The sequence below is a fragment of the Triticum aestivum genome, chromosome 6A, assembly GCF_018294505.1.
Source record: "Triticum aestivum cultivar Chinese Spring chromosome 6A, IWGSC CS RefSeq v2.1, whole genome shotgun sequence".
Classification (NCBI taxonomy): Eukaryota; Viridiplantae; Streptophyta; class Magnoliopsida; order Poales; family Poaceae; genus Triticum; species Triticum aestivum.
In genome coordinates this window covers 227,449,361-227,472,115 of record NC_057809.1, presented here as the reverse complement: position 1 = coordinate 227,472,115, position 22,755 = coordinate 227,449,361, and positions in this window count along the sequence as shown.

Sequence of the window (22,755 nt, the reverse complement as noted above, 5' to 3'; positions counted from 1 at the left end):
ACACACTTAGCTCACACACAGTAGGACATGTTCACACGCCTCTGATTCATCCCCGATGAATCAGACCTGACTCAACTCTAAGCAGTAGCAGGCATGACAAACAAACATGAATGAGTAGGCACAACAGGGCTCAAACAACTCCTACTCATGCTAGTGGGTTTCATCTATTTACTGTGGAATGACAGGTCATGCAGAGGATAAAGGGGTTCAGCTACCGCAGCAAGTAACAGATGAATCGGTGTTGTCCTAATGCATTAAAAGAGAGCAGGAGCGAGAGAGTAGGATTGTATCGGAATGAACAAGGGGGTTTTGCTTGCCTGGCACTTCTGAAGATAACATTGAGTCTTCATCAGTGTCAACGATCACATCATCGGTATCACGTCTATCGAGAGGGGACAAATACCGGCAAATACAAAAAAACACGATCAATGCAATGCACAATATGATGCATGATCATGACATGGCAAAATGAATGTGTTTTGAGCTAATGCAACTAGCAACAGATTAAATGAAGTTGGTTTGAATACAAGATTCAAATTTAAACTCCATATGTGATTATTCAAATGCCATTTAATTGATTTGTGCTAAACAGCATCTATAAGTTGTTCTAACATGCATGAAAATGGTACAGATGGATTCCTTGAATTTTTCTGATAATTTTTCATATATAAATTATTTAATTTGGAGTTACGGTTAATTTTCTATGATTTATTGAAGTTTTAGGCATTTTCTGGAATTTCAGAGTTAAATTAAATCCAGAAATGATTATGGCGTCAGCACCACGTCACAGTGACGTCAGCAGGGTCAACCGGGCCGGTCAGGGTCAAACCTGACGTGTGGGGTCCACACGTCAGTGGCACAGGGGCTAATCCCGCGTTGACTCGGGCTGGTTAGCTCTGACTAAGCCCTGGGGCCCACTGTCAGTGGCCTAGGGGGTTGGTTAGCGGGGGTAGTTAGGCCTTAATGACTGGCCACGTCGGCTCCTGCCGGAGTTTCGCCGGCGGCGACCATTAGCGCGGCGGCGAGAGTGGTTTTGGCCACTCCGGCGACCAAATGGGCCGCGGAGGGCATCTAGGAGGAGCTGGGGACGAGCCGAAGCTCCTGGTGGAGTCAGTTGCACTCGGGGCGGCCGGAATCGGTGCCGACGGCGAGCGAGGCGGCGGCCGGAGCTCGGGTGAGCTCGGAGTCGGCGTTAGGGAGCACGGCAGGAGGGGCTGGGGCGTGCTACGGACTCCTGGGAGTGCTCTGAGTACGCCTGCATGCTCGGTTTGAACGGAGGTGAACCAAAACGACGACGGCGACAAGTCCGGCGCCGGTGAGGTCTCGGTCTCGACGGAACTATGGCCTAGGGCTCGCAAACACAAGGGGAGAGAGAGGGGGTCTGCACAGAGGCTCACCGCGGAGCTGTAGGGAGGGTCAGTGGGCTCGGGGGCGCGCCGGAGTGGCCGAATTCGAGGGAGAACGGCGCCGGGCCGAAGCTTGGGAATGATGACGATGGCGGCTGCTCGGGGCCCTTCCGGTCACGTGGCTCGGTGAGGGGGTTGGCGACGAGGTGCAGGAGCTCGGGAGCACGTCGGAGAGGGGAGGGGGTGGCCGCGGTCATGGCTACGGCGAGCGGCGCTCCCAGGTGCGTTCGGGGATCACAGGAAGAGAGGGAAAGAGAGAGCCAGGGGAGGGGGAGCGGTCCAGAGGGAGTGAGAAGGGCCAGGGGTTGCGTGGCGTTGCGGACGGAGTCCAGGGCGACGAGAGGAAGCAGGAGGTGGCCGAGGCAGCGTCGGCGCTCGCCACCGAGCTGCTTCGGTGCGAGGGGAGGAAGAAGACAAGGGGAGGAGGTGGGCCGGGCCTGCGCAGGTGGGCTGCACAGTGTTGGGCTGTGGGTGGCTGCTAGGTAAGGTCCAGGTAATTTCTGTGTTATATTTTTCTGTTCTGTTTTGTTTTTATTTAATTCTTTTGCCACTGTTTTCAAATTTAAACAAATTCAAAACAGTGCCAAATATCCTCTGAATAATTTATGTTGCTAGATGGACTTTTCCAAAAAGCTCATAAAATATTTCAGGGGTATTTGAAATTATATTCTAATTATATGAATATAACTCAAATTCAAATAGCTAAAGATTTAAATTCAAAGTCCCACAAATAAATCCTTAAAAATGTTCAATATTTTGGTTGGGACCAGAACCCTTACCAAAAATTATCAAACATTTAAGAAGAGCCTTTTGGAGCAATGAATGAGATTTCTAGGGTTTTTGCCCCTCTTTTATTTAGGGTTTTGAGGCTTCCAATATTCCTCAATTCAAGTTTTCAAAAATATAGACATGAATCACACATGAAGTTAACCTAGAGCAAATCCTGAAGCTAGGGATGTGACAACTCACCCCCACTAAACAAGAATCTCGTCTCGAGATTCAAGCGTAGGGTAAGGTGAAAGGGGAACGCAAACTAGTACAATCTTCACGATCCAGGGTGCACTTCAGTTGAACGTTGATTCATTTACCATCATTGTCTTGATGTCTTGTTCTGAGAAATCCTGCCAACATGACATGGAGGGAAGAAGGAGACTCTAGAAGGGTCGATCTTCTTGAAGATCGAACAACTCACGGAATGAGACATAGGACCATCTCTCGGGTTGAGGCACGAGATACACATCAAGAGGGGTGGAAAGAAACGGATGACGAAGGTTCACTAGGTGGATAACAATTCCACACCTAAGAAGGTGGTAAACGATTGTCAACGTAGCGAGGAGTTGAGTTGCCATGATACCACGACGAAACATCCTGGAGGAGGGTGATTCGTAGATTATTATCTTAAGTGGCAAAAAGAATTACTTTTGATTCAGAGATCATTGGAACTCTTTATACCAGCCTAAGGTAATCACAAGCGATCATTTGGAGGGGGTCGGTAGAATGGCATACTCGGACTTGGATGATGTGGATTACCTTGTTGAAGACAACGTAATGGATGAATTTGCTTATCACCGGAGATGGAAGAGACCCGTGGTAGAATGGCACATTGGCGGTGCAAGCTGGGAACAAAATGCAAATGCTGGGAATGATTCTGGTAACCGGGGAAGAAGAACCCAACAAAGAGAGTGGATTCTATGTTTGAAAGATTATAGCATTGCCGAGGAAACTGAGAGCAACCTCGGTTAGTGCCGATGATAACACGTAGCGCTTGTGCGTGCTCTCAAGAACTTGAGCATTTCCACATTCATCAAGGTTTTACCAACATCCGTGTCAAGGGTCCGGTAGCACAACTTACTACCATGATGAATGGTGATGGAGGATGCAGATGCAAAGGAAGATAACATTTTCTCAGTTTTCACCTTAACGAGGCCAAGGAAACAAAATCTGGATGATCGACCGAGAGACATTTAGCACTCCGCTTCTAATGTTCTCCTTGACGTGCTAGTGTATCCCATTCATAGATATGGTTTGATAACTAGAACATCAAGTAAAAGGTCGGACATCGGGAACACAATAATCATAAGGCACAACTAGGAAGTAAATCCTACGAAGTCCTTATGGGAAGGTGGCCAACTGCTTCAATCAAGATACCACAATAATAGGTCCTTCGGCTGGGTGGTGCTGGCCACGACATCCACTTTACCGGTTATCGAGGGACCAATATTATAGTTCTTGGGAAATGTTCCAAACCATCATATCTGCCTGAGATTCAGATCTGGTTGGTGTCAGGATATTCCAGACTCATCGAGTCTAGGAAGAAAATGAAAGTTTGCAACACAAATCGACGAGATGACGTTGCGGGATCCTCGGGAGATGAACTACGATAGCAAGCTCCAAAACATGAGCTGGTTCTGCTACAACATGTGAACACGTTGTCCCAGACAAGCATGACCACAAAGTAGTCTTATAATAAAACACTACCGAGTTCAGGAGGGGGAACCATCATTAATGACATCGAAGTCTCCACGCGTGGAAGTCCAAAGAGTTCACCTTGGACAGACTCCTTTATCTTTGAACAACTCAATCAGTGGCTTGGTGTGCTAGGATATACATATAGAATGGAGGTTGCAAATCTCCAGACCACAGAATACTTCGCACGTATGCATGACTGACTTGGGATGATTCCAAAGGAAACAACATTGACTTTCTCGAATCCACGGCGGCAACTTGCATCAAATGCACATGGACTGGAGGAAGTCACTTCTTACATCCGAACATTTGCTCCATGAACTAGCATGAAGAAATGCTTTCAAAAGTTTCCAACACTAACTTAATGTTCAACAAAATCATGGAGGGAATAAGGATGTTGTCAATGGGCTCAACAACAATTCATCTAGGTTCCCTTTTAAAAGGAATTCCATAGTTAAGTGAACAAGTGATAGCATTGGTCAGGCCAAAGATGTAATGGTGTATGCTCGAGGGATCAACCACGAACAAGACAACATTACGAGCATCATTGGTATTGATTTGATTTGACGATAGCCCACACTCAAATCAAAGGATTGATAAGGCAATAGGTCCAGCAACTGATCACAGGGACCAACCGATGAAGATATCATCTTTCTTCAACACACACTACACAAGAATATCCCTTTGGAACGAACTAAGTCAGGCAAGCTTTTATCTTCCAACTCTCCAAGTTGTTGTCTAGCTTAACCAGCTAGCTCAGGGATATCTAACACCGATTCTTGGAGAGAAGGTGGTTCACAAAAAACCAACTTGATCACGGGCTCAACATAACGGTCAGGTGACGACCTGGTAATACTTCCGAGAAGACCTTCGGAAATCACGAACCACCGATATGTTACTATGCTCGAGAACAATCTTGCTTTTCGGGGCAAGATGATATGATCAATAGAGTAAGAATTTGAAATAATCCTAACTCATCGATCGAGGAGTGAACCAGGAGAATGGACTAGGTAGCACGATCAATCTTAGAATGATGATTCAATAACCAACACACCAAGAATAAAATTATTGTCCTTTAACTACCAAGCAACAAGGTTGCTAGGAGTATTGATTTCACACATCACGATTCACTTGTCGGCATTCCGGTTACAATAATACAGGAACCGAGGAATGAACAATGATGGCAAGAAGTATCACTGTACCAAGAGTGCATAGGATGGTGTGCAATTCCTATAACAATCTCGATATAAAATATGTAATACTCCAAGGTAGAACAGAACCAAAAGCTGGATTAGCAATTAGATCTGCGGAGCACAACTTCTTTGACCCAATCCTGGATATGGAAGAGGTACTGGAGTTTGTTTCTCCAAGTCATTCAGGACAGAATGGCTTGACGGACCACAAGAGTAATAGGCATCGATAAACGAACGCACGCATACTCTTGACTATCAATTGATAGACGAGGGTCAAAATGCAACTACGGAGAACAACTCAAAGGAACATATAATTTTCTGAGTTGTGGATGCATAGATTAGTATGTCGAACCAAGTTCAACATATTTCTTCCGGATAACCCATGCAGAAAGGTAGAACTGGCAGAGTCACGATTTATGAATGGAGAACTCCTTAAGAGTACTCTAATTGTGATCTTTTGATCCAATAAACATCTGCCATAAGCGGTTCATAGTATTTGGAAGAAGGAAATACCACGGACCTCGAGGACTATCGCAAAGTTACTAATATCCTGAAGGAACTAGCAAACACTATCAACATGAAGTAAGTAGAGTGAATCTCGGGTTCAAAGCCCAAGGAATAGAATACCTACTACTAAGTGGCATCACGGGATGCTTTCGAGAATAAAAGCCAGAATCATCACACTGGGGATCACAAAACATTGCTAGATTACTAGGTGACTCCCTAAACACCTAGGGCCATAATAATAACTCCAACATAAAGGTCGAGGCAGTAGAGTACCTCGACTCAACAATTAGTGTGATTGAGCTGGCATAAAGGAGCATCGAAACCAGAGGGAAAGGATTTTGCAATTGCATCAGACTATTTAGAAACCTGAAATGACTCGGACAGCATAACGGCTGTAAATGCTCAAAAAGATTTGAGACATTCACAAAAATGGTGGCATAACCACTCAGAAGCACAATATCAAGGTTTCGAGATCAACAATTTAACATACGGAAGTAATAGGAACTGAAACGAGGCTTAAGTCCAACAATCTTATAAGTCTACTGATTAGTAACACGTGATCCTGATGGAAAGAAGAGATAGCCTAGTTCTTAATCCCCGTAGAAGAAAGATGATGACTCAGATCAGAAGGTCATGAGGTATAAGGAGTAAAAAGAGCCTTACGTTCCATCCCACAATCAATTCCCTTATATAACTAAAGAATTTCTAGACTCAACTTCGACCAGTTTGGCTTGGTAATCCTACAGGCAGTCAAGCTCTGATACCAACGCTGTCAGGACCCCGACTCGATGTCACATCGATCTAGCCGGTAACACCTCATATCACTTTGCGGCCTCACGCACGGTATCCCACGGGTGTCGCCTTACCTTTGCCCGGGACCGTTTGCGCCTTTTGGCTCACGTATATGATAGTGTCGCTAGCATCCATATGATAAGGAGCCCGGGCTGACATGGCTAGTCGTAAACCCAAAGTGGCACAGACTTACAGGGACAGGCATTCATGACCCAGCTTCGAACGTGTCGGTCATCAGCAAGTGGGTCCGGGCTGTAGCACTGGGCTAGCAGGACTCCGGTAAACCGGGCTGTAGCGGGCTAACAGGACTCCGGTACTCAAAGCGTGACATTTCCCCGAAGGGACAGACACAGGAACGAAGAAGGACACATGCCGGCCAGCCTAAGTGTTCCAGAGCAGTAGCAAGCTACCATGGCTCAGCGGTAACACTAGGAGACATTTCCCGGTAAGAGAGGCTACTAAAGATAAACAACTAGATAGTCAGATCCCACACATACCAAGCATTTCAATAACATACACACAATATGCTCGATATGTGCAAATACAACATGGCATCACAACATGACTCTATGACTCAAGTAGTTTATTCAATAGGCTCCGAGGAGCGAGATATTACAAACATGGGTCTCACGACCCAACAATCAGAGCATACAAGTCAAAGCACAAGCGGAAGCTATCATGTCTGAGTACAGACATCTATAAATGAAAAAGGCTGAGAAGCCTGACTATCTATCAGATCCTGCCGAGGGCACAAGATCGTAGCTGAGGTAACAAGCTAAACGTCGAAGTCCACGCGAAACTACCAGTGAGACCGAAGTCTCTCTGTAAAAACATAAAATAGGCAAACGTGAGTACAAATGTACCCAGCAAGACTTACATCAGAACTAACTACAAATGCTTCATTATCAACAAAGGGGATGGTGGGGTTTAACTGCAGCAAGCCAGCTTTGACTCGGTGGCTATCCTGAACTACGACTGCAATGTCACTTTTTGAGGTGGCGCACACGAGTCCACATATTCACCATATCAATACACCACTATGGATCCGCTCCCGTCTCCCTACGAGAACGCCATCCATAGCACTCACGCTTATCTTGCGTATTTTAGAGTATCCACTTTCACTTGTCTATGAACTGATATAAGCAACCCAGAAGTCCTTTTCCGCGGACACGGCTATTCGAATAGATCATGATAACCCTGCAGGGGTGTACTTCTTCATACATGTTTCCACCACTTAGCGTCTGCACACGACATGTGCTCGGCAGACTTCAAGCGAAAGCCGACGTGGGTGTAGACCACGACCTACCTAAACACTCAAGTCTCTAGTCTAGGTTTATCGCCTATTCGGGTTCCATCCATGAGGAGATCCGGCCGGAGTTTCGCTCACAGCCCCAAACGATGTGAACAGGGTTCCGTGACACCAAACGGGCGCCCGGTTTACCCGGCCACGTGCCTACCGCATCACAGCCCACCCCTACGGTCAGCGCTGTCCACGGCCTCCAGCATACTACAAACACCAGAAACTACTTGCAACTCCTGGACAGAGGACGAGGGTGAATAAGAAGTCGAGCGGGGTCATATTTCAGGGCCCAATGTATGGTAGTAGCTGAATCATGGATCACAAACACAGAACTCAGTTCCTGAGGACGGCTACAATGAGACAACCCACCATGTACTCCTACATGGCCTCTCACCGCTACCTTTACCAAATCGTGTTCACACACTTAGCTCACACACAGTAGGACATGTTCACACGCCTCTGATTCATCCCCGATGAATCAGACCTGACTCAACTCTAAGCAGTAGCAGGCATGACAAACAAACATGAATGAGTAGGCACAACAGGGCTCAAACAACTCCTACTCATGCTAGTGGGTTTCATCTATTTACTGTGGAATGACAGGTCATGCAGAGGATAAAGGGGTTCAGCTACCGCAGCAAGTAACAGATGAATCGGTGTTGTCCTAATGCATTAAAAGAGAGCAGGAGCGAGAGAGTAGGATTGTATCGGAATGAACAAGGGGGTTTTGCTTGCCTGGCACTTCTGAAGATAACATTGAGTCTTCATCAGTGTCAACGATCACATCATCGGTATCACGTCTATCGAGAGGGGACAAATACCGGCAAATACAGAAAAACACGATCAATGCAATGCACAATATGATGCATGATCATGACATGGCAAAATGAATGTGTTTTGAGCTAATGCAACTAGCAACAGATTAAATGAAGTTGGTTTGAATACAAGATTCAAATTTAAACTCCATATGTGATTATTCAAATGCCATTTAATTGATTTGTGCTAAACAGCATCTATAAGTTGTTCTAACATGCATGAAAATGGTACAGATGGATTCCTTGAATTTTTCTGATAATTTTTCATATATAAATTATTTAATTTGGAGTTACGGTTAATTTTCTATGATTTATTGAAGTTTTAGGCATTTTCTGGAATTTCAGAGTTAAATTAAATCCAGAAATGATTATGGCGTCAGCACCACGTCACAGTGACGTCAGCAGGGTCAACCGGGCCGGTCAGGGTCAAACCTGACGTGTGGGGTCCACACGTCAGTGGCACAGGGGCTAATCCCGCGTTGACTCGGGCTGGTTAGCTCTGACTAAGCCCTGGGGCCCACTGTCATGGCCTAGGGGGTTGGTTAGCGGGGGTAGTTAGGCCTTAATGACTGGCCACGTCGGCTCCTGCCGGAGTTTCGCCGGCGGCGACCATTAGCGCGGCGGCGAGAGTGGTTTTGGCCACTCCGGCGACCAAATGGGCCGCGGAGGGCATCTAGGAGGAGCTGGGGACGAGCCGAAGCTCCTGGTGGAGTCAGTTGCACTCGGGGCGGCCGGAATCGGTGCCGACGGCGAGCGAGGCGGCGGCCGGAGCTCGGGTGAGCTCGGAGTCGGCGTTAGGGAGCACGGCAGGAGGGGCTGGGGCGTGCTACGGACTCCTGGGAGTGCTCTGAGTACGCCTGCGTGCTCGGTTTGAACGGAGGTGAACCAAAACGACGACGGCGACAAGTCCGGCGCCGGTGAGGTCTCGGTCTCGACGGAACTATGGCCTAGGGCTCGCAAACACAAGGGAAGAGAGAGGGGGTCTGCACAGAGGCTCACCGCGGAGCTGTAGGGAGGGTCAGTGGGCTCGGGGGCGCGCCGGAGTGGCCGAATTCGAGGGAGAACGGCGCCGGGCCGAAGCTTGGGAATGATGACGATGGCGGCTGCTCGGGGCCCTTCCGGTCACGTGGCTCGGTGAGGGGGTTGGCGACGAGGTGCAGGAGCTCGGGAGCACGTCGGAGAGGGGAGGGGGTGGCCGCGGTCATGGCTACGGCGAGCGGCGCTCCCAGGTGCGTTCGGGGATCACAGGAAGAGAGGGAAAGAGAGAGCCAGGGGAGGGGGAGCGGTCCAGAGGGAGTGAGAAGGGCCAGGGGTTGCGTGGCGTTGCGGACGGAGTCCCGGGCGACGAGAGGAAGCAGGAGGTGGCCGAGGCAGCGTCGGCGCTCGCCACCGAGCTGCTTCGGTGCGAGGGGAGGAAGAAGACAAGGGGAGGAGGTGGGCCGGGCCTGCGCAGGTGGGCTGCACAGTGTTGGGCTGTGGGTGGCTGCTAGGTAAGGTCCAGGTAATTTCTGTGTTATATTTTTCTGTTCTGTTTTGTTTTTATTTAATTCTTTTGCCACTGTTTTCAAATTTAAACAAATTCAAAACAGTGCCAAATATCCTCTGAATAATTTATGTTGCTAGATGGACTTTTCCAAAAAGCTCATAAAATATTTCAGGGGTATTTGAAATTATATTCTAATTATATGAATATAACTCAAATTCAAATAGCTAAAGATTTAAATTCAAAGTCCCAAAAATAAATCCTTAAAAATGTTCAATATTTTGGTTGGGACCAGAACCCTTACCAAAAATTATCAAACATTTAAGAAGAGCCTTTTGGAGCAATGAATGAGATTTCTAGGGTTTTTGCCCCTCTTTTATTTAGGGTTTTGAGGCTTCCAATATTCCTCAATTCAAGTTTTCAAAAATATAGACATGAATCACACATGAAGTTAACCTAGAGCAAATCCTGAAGCTAGGGATGTGACAATGACGGAGTTATTGAAGAAGGACACCAAGTTCAAATGGACCGAAGAATGTGAGGCCAGTGGTCAGGAGTTGAAAAAACGTTTAGTTACAGCCCTGGTGCTAATTCTTCCTGATATACACAAGGACTTCCAAGTATATTGCAACGCTTCTCGCCTCGGACTTGGAGGTGTACTTTTGCAAGACGGAAGGGTTGTTTCATAAGCCTCATGTCAGCTTCGACCTCATGAGATGAATTATGCCACGCGTGATTTGGAGTTAGCAGCCGTAGTGCATGCGCTCAAGACCTGGAGACATTTTGTTATTGGAAACCGTTGTGATGTATACATGGATCATAAGAGTTTGAAGTACATCTTCACACAGAAGGAGTTGAATCTCAGCAGAGGAGATGGTTGGAGCTCATAAAGGATTATGATATGAAGCTGCATTATCATCCAGGAAAGGCCAATGATGAAGAAGATGCTTTGAGCCACAAGAGTTATGTTAATACTCTCGTAACCGGAGGATTACCGCAAGAGATAGCTGACGATCTCAGAGAACTTCGTTTGGAGATAGTTCCGAGAGGTTTTGTTGAAGCATTGGAAGTTCAGTCCACGTTGTTGGGAAAGATTCGAGAAGCACAGAAGACTGATAAGGAGATTGCAGAGATAATGGAAAAGATGAGTAAAGGAAAAGCCAAAGGTTTTCATGAGGATGATCATGAAACTTTATGGTTTGAGGACCGTAATTATGTGCCCAATGACCCAGAGATCAGGAAGTTAATACTTCAGCAAGCTCATGACTCGCCATACTCGATTCACCCCGAAAATACCAAGATGTATTTGGATTTGAAGGAACATTTTTGGTGGACAGGTATGAAGAAGGATATTGCCGAGTATGTAGCCATGTGTAACATATGTTAGAGAGTTAAGACCGAACACCAGAAGCCAGCAGGATTACTTCAGCCTATGTCGATACCCGAATGGAAGTGGGATAAACTTGGCATGGATTTCATCACTGGATTACCCAGGACACGATCAGGTTATGATTCCATCTGGGTAGTAGTGGATCGCTTGACCAAAGTGGCTCACTTTATCCCCGTGGAAACCTCTTATACAAGCGCGAAGTTGGCCAAGATATATATGACCAGGATTGTATGTCTGCATGGAGTTCCGAGGACCATCGTATCAGATAGAGGAACACAGTTTACCTCAAAGTTTTGGAATCAATTACACCAGACCTTAGGTACCAGGCTAGAGTTCAGTACAACCTTTCATCCGCAGACAGCTAGACAGGCTGAGAGAGTCAATCATATTCTAGAGGACATGTTGAGAGCTTGTGCGCTAGATTATGGATCTAGTTGGGATGATAATTTTCCTTATGTGGAATTCTCATATAACAACAATTACCAGGCTAGTTTGAAGATGGCCCCTTTCAAAGCTTTGTATGGAAGGAGGTGCAGGACGCCATCGATGTGGGATGAAGTTGGAGACTGTCAGTTGTTCAGACCATATTTAATCAGAGAGTCTGAAGAGAAGGTTAAGTTGATTCGTGATAGACTGAAGGTAGCTCAGTCCAGGAAAAAGAGTTATGCTAACACTAAATGCAAGGAGGTAGCCTATGAAGTCAGAGAAAGAGTATCTCTCCGTGTGTCACCACTTCAAGGAGTTAAACGATTTGGAGTCAAAGGAAAGTTAGCCCCAAGGATTGTAGGACAATACCGAGTTTTGGAACGTATGGGAGAAGTTGCCTACAAGGTGGAGTTACCCGAAAGATTGTCAGGAGTACATGATGTGTTTCATGTTTCCCAGTTGACGAAGTGCCATGCAGAAATGGCCGATAAACCTCTAAGAGATACAGTGCCCCTGGAAGCAATTCAGTTGGAGAGTGACCTAACCTACAAGGAGAAACCCGTCAAGATTCTTGAGTTTGCCAGCCGAGTTACACGCAGCAAGGTCATCAAGTTTTGCAAAGTTCAGTGGAGTCACCATACCGAGGAAGAAGCCACCTGGGAGCGAGAAGAAGACCTACGGAAAGACCACCCACACCTATTTGCTAGCCAACCCGAATCTCGAGGGCGAGATTCATCTTAAGGGGGGTAGGTTTGTAACATCCCAATTTTCAATTTGGATGTTAATCATTAGGTCATCATATGCATCCATATTTTGAGCATTTTGAATTTGGTTTATTTGGCCATTTTGATCCAAGAGACCTTAAGCAACTCAAGGACCATGTGAGAGATTTGGAGGTTTTCATAAAATTCCATTTTTGAATTTTCAAAAATTGGGAAACTGGATCAAGGTGATTTTTATTTGAAATTATGTTTCCAATTATTTAAAAAATAAATAAAATAACGAAAGAAGATAATATGACTTCTTCAAAACAACAAGAAAATAATGGAAATTTAATTTCGAATAAAAGTATATTTTATTTGATTTTTATTTGAGATTTTCATTGGTTAAATTAGGAAAAAATTGCATTTTAGCCTAGAAAAATTTTCACGTGGTCCTAAATATTAGGAGAGGACCGTGAAAATTAATTTTGGGATTTTAGGATTTTTATTTATTTATTTTGGAATTTTTTTCTCTAAGGTGGAATTCTTAAAAAAAAAATCTCTTCGACCGACTGGGCCGAAGCCCGGCCGGCCCAGGCACCCCCCCCACCCCCCCGAGTCTGGTTCCCGCATGGAAGCCGCCACTGACAGAGTCCGTTCCGACCTCGCCGCCGCCTCGTGCCCCCTCCCCCAAGTCGGACACCTCAAGGGCCTTTATATATTGCCGCCGCTGCCCCCTCTCCTCCTCAACCCGCTTTGCCGCCCCAAGCTGCACCGCCTGAGCCGTCCCGCCGCCGTCTGCCGAAGCCGCTGCCATCGCCGCCTTGCGCCGCACCACCGCGCCGCTCCCCGCCGCCGCGCCGCTGAGCCCCGCCGCCGCCTCACCGGAGTGCCGCACGCCGCCGCCGGTTTCCATTCCCCAAACCGGTATACACCGAAAAGACCTGACCGTATTTTTAAAGATCAGTTTTATTTTTTTCAATTTATTATTTTAGATTTCGTTAAATAGTGAGCGTTCACCCGATTCGTTTAGTTAACGAATGAATTCGTTCGTTAGCTTCTGGTAGCGAACATTCGTTCATTAGATTTTTCTTTTTAGTTTAATTTTCGGCCAGGGACCCATCCATAATTATTTTCACCATAGATTAGTCCCTGATCTTCAAACCCTCACTGCTTTTTGCTCGTTTATCCAAAGCCAGTAAAACTAACGCCAAAATCTTCGTCTTGTTCTCCTCTGTCCAGATTAAAAACTTGAATATGATTTTGGAAATTTAAAATTTGGTTTCAAGCAGATTTGAATTTGAACTTCTTTTGATCGTAGTTTGTGTTTCGTAACTCCGATTCGACTAATTCTTTTTGCAAATCGAAGCTCTTCACTTGAACTTTCTGTTTAGATCTTTTCTTTTGGTTTTACCTTCGCATATTATGTTTGAGTGCTTATGTATGCTATTGTTTGTTCACGATAGAGTTTTTGGAGTGCGAGGCTTGCTACTACAAATCTCTAGGGTTTTCCGATCATCAGCAAGGCAAGTAACACTTTGATCATATCCCTTTATTACCCAGTTTTTATGCATTAGTTTCAACCCTCAAACATTGCATGAGTAGGACTGTTGATAACTTGTGGGTATTGGGAAGTAGTTGATGAGGTAGGAACCTATTGTCTTATATTCAAACCCCAGGTGTTACTGCGTTTAGATTGCATTGCTTTGCTATGCTCGTAGACGTGGATTGTTAGTGAGATTCATGAAAGATATGAGAGTTATTTATAACTAAGGGAAAGTTAAGGTGGCTACATTAATACACATCTGGGTGGACTGATTGCGGACACTTGGAGAAATCCAGTGTTGTCCTAGGATATCCCAGAGTACCCATGTGATCATCCTATGGTTTGCCACCCAGGCTCAAAGGGATCATAATATTATTCATGCTAGAAACTTATGTGTGCAGCCACAAGCCATTATGGGCTCTAGCATAGTTGAGTAAGTTGTGTGACCTCTTTTAGTGGTAGGCTAGCAGATGTAGGGGAAAGTAGGTGGTACTGTCTACCCAGAGTAAAGAGTTAATGCTTTAGAAAGACTATGTCTCGATCTTCTGATCATGGATGTGGTCGAGTCTTGTGCGAAAAAGTGCGCAAAGCTCTACAGAGTGTACAAACTAATCATGGTTAGCCGTGTCCCCAGTTATGGACATCTTGAGTATCTGGTACTTGAATTATTGATTTGATCTCATCACTTTGCTTAATGAAATTGTTGGGTTATAATTATTATTTTGGCATTGAGTTGTAGGAACCTTCTCAATAACGACATAAAATTTGTAGTTAAATAAAATATATTCCGTTGTTGTAGGGAAAAATTAGCTTTATGCAAATGATAATCGTAGAGCCTCCACTAGCAAAATATGCATGTAGTGATAGTTGTTATTTTGTTCATTGCTCTATAGTGTTATCTTGCCGGCATATTGCATGTTCTGACCTACACGACTGCAACATATCATGTTGTAGAATTTTCAGACGAAGAGTAAGGTGCGATAGGTCATTGTCATGCACTTAGTATTGTCATGGAGTTGGATGGACTCATTTATCTTTGGTGCTTCCGCAGTTATCTTATTTAGATGGCCTTCAGCCATATTATTGTAATAAGTAATCTTTCTGAGACACTCGATGTAATAAGTGTGTGATTCAACTCTGTTATAAATCCTCGAGTAATGTGTGTGTCAGCAATACCGATCCAGGGATGACACTTAAGCACAGAGACTACGGTCCATTGGGATTGGGTCGCTGCATTAGACTACTTGACCAAATAAAAAACTAGCATTTTCCCAATTTTAAGTCTTGGCAGATTTTAGCAACTTAGCATAAGTCAAGTAATCAACCTACACATGCATTTCTAATAATGTAGCAGCGGAAAGTAAAACATTGCATATGAAGGTAAAGGGAAGGGTTTGGAGAAGGCAAATGCAATGTAGACATGGAGTTTTCTGGCGTGGTTTTGAAAGATGGTGCTATCGTACATCCACGTTGATGGAGACTTCAACCCACGAAGGGTAACGGTTGCACGAGTTCACGGAGGGCTCCACCCATGAAGGGTCCATGAAGAGGCAACCTTGTTTATCCCACAATGGCCATCGCCCACGAAGGACCTGCCTCACTTGGGTAGATCTTCATGAAGTAGGCGATCTCCTTGCCCTTACAAACTTCTTGGTTTAAATCCACAATCTTGACGGAGGCTCCCAAGTGACACCTAACCAATCTAGGAGACATCATTCTCCAAAAGGTAATAGATGGTGTGTTGATGACGAACTCCTTGCTCTTGTGCTTCAAATGATAGTCTCCCCAACACTCAACTTTCTCTCACAGATTTGGCTATGGTGGAAAGATGATTTGAGTGGAAAGCAACTTGGGGAAGGCTAGAGATCAAGATTCTTGTGGTTGGATTGGAATGTCTTGGTCTCAACACATGAGTAGGTGTTTCTCTCTCAGAAAATGAGTAGTGGAAGTGTAGGCATGTTCTGATGGATCTCTCTCTTGAATAGAAAAGGGGTGGAGGGGTATATATAACCTCCACACAAAATCTAACCATTACACACATTTGATCCAGCTCGGTCAGACCGAATAGGTGAACTCGGTGACATCGATTCAGTTCAAAATGTGAACATTAGGATTATCGATGGGACCAACATTATCAACTCGGTGGGATCAATGTGCTAGGGTTAGGGCAAAACCTCATCTCGGTGTGACTGATTGCATGAACTCGGTGAGACCGATTTCAACAATGAGCAAACAAAGAGTTGGTCAGGCAAACTCGGTGGGACCGATCGCTCCTTTCGGTAAGACCAAAACGTTATGAAAGGGAAACAGATAGTTTGCATTGCGAACTCGGTGGGACCGATCGCTCATTTCGGTGAGACTGAAATGTTACGAAGGGAAACATAGAGTTTGCAATCCCATCTCGGTGAGACCAAAATCCCTATCAGTGAGATCGAACTGATTAGGGTTTCTGGCTATGGCTGTGTCAAAGGAACTCAGTGGCGCCGGATAGATCAAATCGGTGAGGCCGAGATTAACTTTAGGTTTAGGACATATTTGGATTTGAGAAAGTGGTTGAGGGCTTTGGAGCATATAACTTAGCATTTTGAGCAAGTAGACTATTAAGCAACACCCCATCCCCTTTTAATAGTATTGGCTTTTTCTATGGACTCAATGTGATCTCGGATCACTAAAATAGAAATGAAGAGTCTTGAGCTTTTGCCAATATTTGTCCTTAGCATTTTTAGGGGTCCACATCTCTAGTCCATGCCATGCCAATCATTGAACTTTCTGAAATATTCAACTTGAATGGATATTAGTTCAATGAGCTATATGTTGTTATGAATTACCAAAACCACCCGGGGATTAGTTGCACTTTCAATCTCTCCCTTTTGGTAATTGATGACAACATATAGATCAAAGCTTCGACAAATGATAATAAGAATGAAATACATTGTCGCTTTCAGAAGTATGTGATACGCAAGAGCTCCCCCTAATTTTACGCATTATTTAAAATTTGATTTTGAATGTAAATGCACGATCGATTAGGATCATGGGTTACTCTTCCATGTCACATACATCTTGGTGAAGCGCTCAATAATGATAGAATATAAATAACATGCACTCATCACCAAGGCAACACATGATTGACCATATATAAGTATTAAGATAACATCATTCAAGCATACATTAAAGCATAATGATCAAACACATGATCATAAGAGTATCTCTCACACAATCACAAATATGGTAGCAAGCAAACGATCAAACGACAAGTAGCAAGAGAGGCAAACAAAAGCAAAACACACACACTCTCTCTCTCTATCTATCTCTCAGCCTATGATCTATGCACTTTCTCCCCCTTTGGCAACAAGTTATCAAAAAGCTCAAAAATGCATAGTGTTATGCGGGACTCTAAGCACGATCTCTGGGAGCTCTGGTGTAAAGAAGATGGCCTGGAGAGGACAACATCTGCAAAAGTTTCTGATGATGTCTGAGGAACTGGAGGAGTTGCATCTGGACGGGCAACCGGTCAGTGGCTGCAGGTGCTGAAGTGGTAGCTATCGTATCACTGACTGGCACACCTACAGACTTATGTGCTCTAGGCACTCTCTGAAATGCCTCTGTGGTTGGCCTGTCACTCCTGTCCTCAAGATCTTCCTGAATCTTCTCAACTAAGGTCTGAATCTCAGTGACCTTCACATCTAAGTCATGCAACTTTGTCTCAAAGATCCTCTGAAGGCTCTCTTGATTTCGAGTCAGGGTGGATAGTCCTTCCTCTATTCTCACTGTGGCCTCAAGCAGATAGTTGAGCTGGTCCTGCTTGGTCTTGAGATTTACAGCTGAGACATCTGGCATCTTGGAAGTCTTTGTTGCCTTTTCTTTCTCTTGCTTCTCCTAAGCCTCTGCAGATGTAGGATGTGATGCATCCATGACAACAACATTGTCCTCAAAGTCTGGCCTCAAGGGAAGGTGCTCTCTATTTAGTAGATATGTGCATGTTCCCATCTTGGAGTTGATGAGCATCTGAATATGGGGGGCATATCCACATGACCTCTTCTGATCTGCAGTAGTCCTCTTGATCGTTTCAACAATCAATGTCATCACCTTGAAATTTTCAGGCACATCAAACATATGTAGTAGGTTGATTGAATGACCACGGATCATCCTATGATCTCCAGACTTCGGCAACAGGGTGTGCCTCAGTATAGTGTTAATGGTGGTCAATCCTGACAGCAGATAGTAGATGGAGCCAAACTTGTGAGTCTCCAAGGCATCATTAGGTATTTCCTTGTACATATGAGCCATGGAGTTATGGTCTTTCCTGGGCTTGGCATAGACATCTGTATCATCCTCAACCTATTCAGGGGCATTGATCAGCTTGGCCCACTTAGCAATGGAGGATTGGTACCTAGTACCTTCTGTCATCCAGACTATCTTGCCATCTAGGTAAAAATGTGTAGCGGGATAAAATTGCATCACCATCTCATCATTACATTTAGTCAATTTCTGACCAACAAAAGTGTCCACTCCATTCATTCTGAAGCTCTCATGAACTCCAGGGAAGTAATATTCATTGTAATCAATGAACTTCTAGTCAACCCATCTCATGTCACTGACTATGGGCTTCTTGTCTAGAAGAACTGTTTCATAAAAGTCTTGCTGCTCCTTGGTGTGAAACCTGTACTCCACAGCGGTCCTTCTCCTCACAGCATATGGGTCTGTCTGTCTCCACAGTCTAAGACCTGCATCCTTTCTCACTTTCATGTTTTTAGCAATTGGGTGATTGTCATCATGACCTAGAATTTTTGGTTTGAGCTTCCCGAGCACTTGCTGCTCCTCATCCTCTTGAACTTCAAGCACTGGGGCCTTCTTCTTCTCTGCAGCTTAAATATTTATTGTGGATCTCTTAGGTGTTGTTGGCTTTGGAGCTTGAGCTTGTGAAGATGGCTTGGGAGCTGTCTTGGGCTTAGATGGTGCAGCCCCAGACTTGATAGCATCTCCCATGACGAGTTTCTGAGACTTTGGTGGAGGTCCAGCAGCTTCTTCCTCCTCCTCTTCATCATCCTCATCAGATTCCTTCATCATGGAAGGCTTTCCAATTACTCTGGCCATGGTCTTCTTGACCCTTTCCTTCCTTTTCTTGCCCCCAGCAACCTCTTCTTCTATTGATTTCATGGTATCAAGAGTGGAGGCCCTGGCTTTGGACACGGGCTTCCTCTGGGCAGGAGCCTTCTTCCTCATTCCAGGCTTGATGCCAGCAGCAGCAACTTGCTCCTTCTTGATCACTTTCTTCTTCGAAGTGACCTCCTCATCAACCACAAAATCTTCATCTTCAGATTCAGAGTTTCTCTTCTTCCTCTGCCTAGTTGCAGCCTTAGGCAGATTGCTCGGGGTGCTTCTGCTACCCTCATCATAGCTGCTATTTGAGGGACTAGTGCCCTCATTGAGATTTGCATGCTCTTCTGACCTGTTCAGGCTGTCACTGTTGACTGACATGGCTGACACTGACCCTGTGAATAGATAGGTAGAGATAGAGTAGATGCACATCACAAAGCACAACTATTTTGGCAAAAAGTTGAGACAAAACTTAATGTTAGATTTCTACAAAAAGCATTTCAGAGTTACCGATATGAAAAACTTGGTAACACTGAAGCAACTTTAGAGTCTAAACATGTGAAATCGGTCAGAACGAGACACAGTTCGGTGACTCCGAGATGCTAGGGTTTCATAGAGAAAGTGAACTCGGTCACACCGATTTGTGCACTTCAGTCGGACCGAGCAGTACATGTGCAATGGCCTGGGCCAAATCGGTGAGATCGAATACTCCAAATCGGTCGGTCCGAGATGAGTTCAGCGGAAACCTAACCCTAAGTTTCTGCATCAAAACTAATCTAGAGGAAGTTTTGGTTTGATAGAAGGATCTCAATCGTGGCTAGATACATGGCATTGTCCTTTGTGCAAGAATCAAAGTTAAGGAATACACAAAGGGATCGAGTTCATACCCTAACTTCGTGATGAACTCGCTACGGCGGCAATGGCGGCGAAGATTCCCGTTGACGGCGGCAGAGACCAACAGCACGAGGTCCCTGGCGACAACATCGATGCTCCGGAGACCAGGAGGGGCGGTAAAGCTGGGTAGGCGCGGTTGGAGGTTTGAAGTGATTTCCAAAACTCAACCCGCGGATATATATACCTAGTCATGTCGGTGTGACCGAGTGGAACGACTTAGTGGCACCGAGATGCAGAATCGCAAATGATTACTGCAACTCAGTGAGACCGAACAATTCTAATCGGTTACACCGAGATGAAAACCTAGATCAACTCAACGAGTTCGATGAGACCGAAGGGAATGAATCGGTCAGACCGAGATGTCATTGAGAGGTTTTGGAAGTTAAGCCCTTGACGGATGGGTTGCTCTAAGTGCTCCTCACCCGGAGGGTCCGAATTCAACTTGATTAAACTTTGTAATGTAGCATGAAGAGAGTTTGAGACGAGAAAAGCATAGATAGCTAGAGGGAGTTCTTAGGCATTCTTGTCCATCCATTTTGTGAAAACAAAATCCAAACAATCAAAACAACAAATGGATGTCCTCGAATGGGGAAAAATATGCAACCAACATGCTCACACAATAAGACAGCAAATGAAATATGTGAAAAAGCATGCACAAACACTCTAGCATCTATCAAGCAATTGGCGATGACTAGTGTAACACCCACGATGCGGCTATATCTCCCACGTGTTGAGGCACGACTTAGAGGCATAACCGCATGGTGGTTTAGTCGCAAGTGGGGTAATCTTCACACAATCCCATGTATTGAATAAGAAAGGGATAAAGAGTTGGCTTACAATCGCCACTTCACACAAATACAAGTTAAACATACATCATCCAGAGTACAATCAAAGGTCTGACTACGGAACCAAACTAAAGGAAGACAACCCCAAATGCTAGATCCCCGACCGTCCCAACTGGGCACCACTACTGATCAACCAGAAAAGACGCATAACAACAATCAAGATCTTTATCGAGCTCCCACTTGAGCTCGGTTGCGTCACCTGCACTGGTATCATCAGCACCTGCAACTGTTTGGAAGTATCTGTGAGTCATGAGGACTCAGCAATCTCACACCCGCGAGATCAAGACTATTTAAGCTTATGGGTAGGAGAAGGGTAATGAGGTGGAGCTGCAGCTAGCACTAAGCAAATATGGTGGCTAACATACGCAAATAAGAGCAAGAAGAAAAGCAACGCAGCGGTCATGATGCTAGAAGTGATCAAGAAGTGATCTTGAAACTATTTGTGTTCAAGCATAACACAAGACCGTGTTCACTTCCCGGACTCCGCTGAAAAGAAACCATCACGGCTACACACGCGGTTGATGCATTTTAATTCAGACAAGTGTCAAGTTCTCTACAATCGGACATTAACAAATTCCCATCTTCCACATAACCGCGGGCACGGCTTTCAAAAGTTTATACCCTGCAGGGTGTCCCAACTTAGCCCATCACAAGCTCTCACGGTCAACGGAGGATATTCCTTCTCCCGGAAAGACCCGATCAGTCTCGGAATCCCGGTTACAAGACATTTCGGCAATGGTAAAACAAGACCAGCAAGACCGCCCGAATGTGCCAACAAATCCCGATAGGAGCTGCACATATCTCGTTCTCAGGGCACAACGGATGGGCAATACGTCGGGTTGGCATAGACCCTGGTTGCCCAGGGGGCGCCAGACATCGCCCAGTTTGGACCAACACTTAGAGAAGCACTGGCCCGGGGGTTAAAAATAAAGATGACCCTCAGGAGCACGACTCCCAAGGGAAAAGTATAGGTGGTGGTGAGGCAAATGGTAAAAACAAGGTTGGGCCTCGCTGGAAGAGTTTTATTCAAAGCAAACTGTCAAGGGGTTCCCATAACACCCAACCGCATAAGGAATGCAAAACCAAGGAACATAACACCGGTATGACGGAAACTAGGGCGGAAAGAGTGGAACAAAACACCAGGCATAAGGCTGAGCCTTCCACCCTTTACCAAGTATATAAATGCATTAATTAAAAATAATAGATATTGTGATATCCCAACATAACCATGTTCCAACATGGAACAAACTTCAACTTCACCTACAACTAGCAACACTATAAGAGGGGCTAAGCAAGAGCGGTAACATAGCCAAATAATGGTTTGCTAGGAAAGGTGGGTTAGAGGCTTGACATGGAAATATGGGAGGCATGATATAATAAGTGGTAGATAGCATGACATAGCGATAGAACGAACAACTAGCAAGCAAAGAGAGAAGTGATTATGAGGGTATGGTCATCTTGCCTGTGAAGTTTTCAAAGTTGACGAAAGCTTGATCCTCGATAGCGTACTCAACAGGTACCTTGGTCACGTACTCGTCTCCCGGCTCTACCCAAGGCAAGAACACAAGCATAGGAACAACAATCAAACACGGTGCAATGCACAAGCAATATGATGCGAAACATGGCATGATATGCAAGATATGATATGCAATGCATATGCGTGCTCCGGAAGGAAAGAATGATCAAGGCATAAACTTGGCAAACCAAGTATGCCGCTGGAAAGATGAGATGATTTCGGTTGAAATCGATATAAAGATCACCGAGAACGGATGCATGGTATGCAAATGGCAACAAAAACAAGAATGGTGCAAAACTGTGATTAACAACATGATGCCACTTAGAATGCAACAAGAAACTAAGCTACTGCACTCCAACATAGCAACAGAGCATATGT